The 2814-nt window shown below is 42.8% G+C and overlaps 1 pseudogene; it reads right to left on the bottom strand.

Annotated features, from left to right (window-relative positions):
- Positions 1-2018: 2018 nt before the first annotated feature.
- LOC129683670 (60S ribosomal protein L7a-like) lies at positions 2019-2814 on the bottom strand (annotated as a pseudogene).

Genomic DNA, 2814 nt, shown 5'->3' on the forward strand with positions numbered 1-2814 from the left:
TATTCACACAAGACTGTATATAAACGCTTGTAGCAGCTTGACTTTCTCATAGTTTTTTTTTTTAATATGTCTTATGTGTATGAGTGTTTTGCCAGCATATATGTATACGTACCATGTGCACGCCTTTTGCTAGCAGAGGTCAGAAGAGGGCACCGGTACCCTGGAACTCGAGTTCCAGATGGTTGTAAGCCACCATGTGGGCGCTGGGAGCTGAACCCAGGTCTCCTGCAAGAGCAGCAAGTGTTCTTAACTGCTGAGCCATCTCTTCAGACCCACAGCAACATGATTATTAAAAGCCAAAAAAAAAGCCACATTTCCACCAGCTAATTAATGAATAAACAAAATGTGATATCTCCATACAATGAGAAACCATTCTGCCATAAAACGAGAGGAGGTCTCGTTACGTTGCCCAGGGTGAACTTGAACTCAATATGTAACCTAAGCGTGTCTTGAAGTGCCTCTGCCTCTGTTGTAACTGGAATTATAGACCTATACTACCAGGCCCAGCTGTAGGAGTGCGCTTTTTAGGGTGTAAGATAGGAGATAGTCTGTAGACATAACATTGTTCCTGACACTGAAAAGCCACCTTTTCATCATACAGTCATCCATCACTTAGAAATGGGCATATATTCTGAGAAACACCTTGTTGGGCAAGTTTCATCATGCAAATGTCAGTTATGTAGTCCTAATGGAAGCCTACCATACAGCAAGAAGATATATATATGTTTTGTATCTCTATATATACATGGTATAATACATAAAGCTCATGCTATGTTAGTATGCTTATGATGGATAAAAAAATGCAAGATGAAATTAAGCACAAGAGAAAATCATTCAGTTAAGAGACATGATAATCATGAGATGATGGCCTTACTGATGGAAAAAAAATGTTTTTGCAATATGCTCTGTGTCTGTGTCTGTGTCTGTGTCTGTATGTGTGTCTGTGTCTGTACATATTCCTATATGGGAGAGTGCACTTGTGTCTACAAGTATATACATATGTGAATATGCATACAGAAATCAGAAAATAATCTCATATATTACTCTTCAGTGCCTTCCATCTTCTAGGCTAGGGTCTCTCATTAGCTTGGAACTTCACCAGGAGGACTAGACTAAGTAACCATGAGCTTCCAGGGATCTGCCTGTCCCCACTCTCCATTTTGCCATCATTGGGATTACATGTGCCACAAGACCCTATCTTTTAGGTCCCTACACTTGCAAAACAAGTACTTTACTAACTGAGCTATCTCCCTGGCCCTTATAGTATTTTTTTAAGTAGAGTTCATCCTAACAACAGAAACTATGTATTATAAATGCATAAATGAACCAATAATGTAGTTTTGTTACCAATTTCAACTTTCTTAAAGTTGAGATTTTTAACTAAAAAGAAACAACAATGATATTCAAAGTTCAAGGCTTGAGGAAATATCCCACCTTCTTCTCCTCCTTGGATGGATGGATGGATGGATGGATGGATGGATGGATGGATGGATGAATGGATTGATAGAATCTCAGTGTGGCAGTGAACAGCCTAAAAGGAACTCCCAGAGGAACAGGTCTGAGATGGTTTAAAAGCTATTCACTGCCCAATTAAGTTGAATACATTCAGTCCCATAGGTAGGCCAGGAGTTGGAACCAAAGATCTTTAGATAGGCTTCCCGGAGTTCTGGGAACCTCAGGGGTCTGAGAAACTGTGAGCCTAACTTTGGGTCTTATATTGTTTGTGTTGTTAAAGACAGAGACATTGATGGTTGTGGACCAAGGAAGAAATCACGGAACACCATGCATGCTTCCCATCTTGAACAATCATATCAGTGACCAAGCAAGTAGACCATTGTTTCTCAAACTAGTGTGTCCTACAGCAGAATTTCTTTCTTTCCCATCCATCCGGAAATCCTCCAAAGATTTCGGGCTTGTGTCCACCTCCCCTCTCAGTGCACAGTAGAGTCTTTAATTTTTTTTTTTCAGTTGTGGCCTCTTTTTTTAATTTTGTAATTATAGTTATTTTGTAATTATATTCACAGAAAACTTAGTAGTGTAGCAGCTAGTGTTTTAGCCTTTGCTTTTTCCAGCTTGGCAATACGAGCCACAGATTTAGGACCCAGGACGTTGCCTCCCCAGTGGTGGCGGATTCTCACTGTAGCTGCTGTAATTGGTTCTAATTGCTTCCACCAGCTTAGCAGAGCACCCTTATCTTCCAAGTTAACCTGTGTGAAGGCTACAGTGGTACCAGTCTTCCTGTGGACCAGCCGCCCCAGGCTGGCCTTTCCCTTGATGATGCAGTAGGGATCCCCATCTTTCGACACAGGGCAGGTAGGAAAACTACCAGCTCAATGGGGTCTACATCATGGGCAATCACCACCTGCTGAACCTTCTTGTTCTCCACCAAGGTGGTGACTGTGTTGACCTCTGCTGGAAGGACAGGTGGTCTCTTAGTTGGGACATCTCCTTTCCCAGCAGCTTTCTTCTCAGCACCGGCCAGCAGCCTCTGTTTCTTCTGCTTTGTCTCTGGCCTGTACCTGTTGGCAAGCTTAAGCAGCTGGGTAGCTGTTTGCCGGTCCAGAGCCTGGGTGAACTGGTTAATGGGAGAAGGTACTTGGAGCCACTTAAAGAGGATGGCCCTTTGCTGCTGTGGCCTAATGTAGCGGGGCCATTTGACCAAGCATGTGAGATCTCTTTTGGGCAGGATAGCCGACCCAATGCTGAAGTTCTTAGGCCTTTTCTCAAATAAATGATTGATCACCTTCTTCTTCACAACAGCAGGGGCTGGGCTACCTTCTTCTCCTTGGCTGTCTTTCCTTTGGACATCTTGCT

Source organism: Psammomys obesus, unplaced genomic scaffold (genome assembly GCF_907164565.1).
Source record: "Psammomys obesus unplaced genomic scaffold, mPsaObe1.curated_primary_1811, whole genome shotgun sequence".
NCBI classification, from domain to species: Eukaryota; Metazoa; Chordata; class Mammalia; order Rodentia; family Muridae; genus Psammomys; species Psammomys obesus.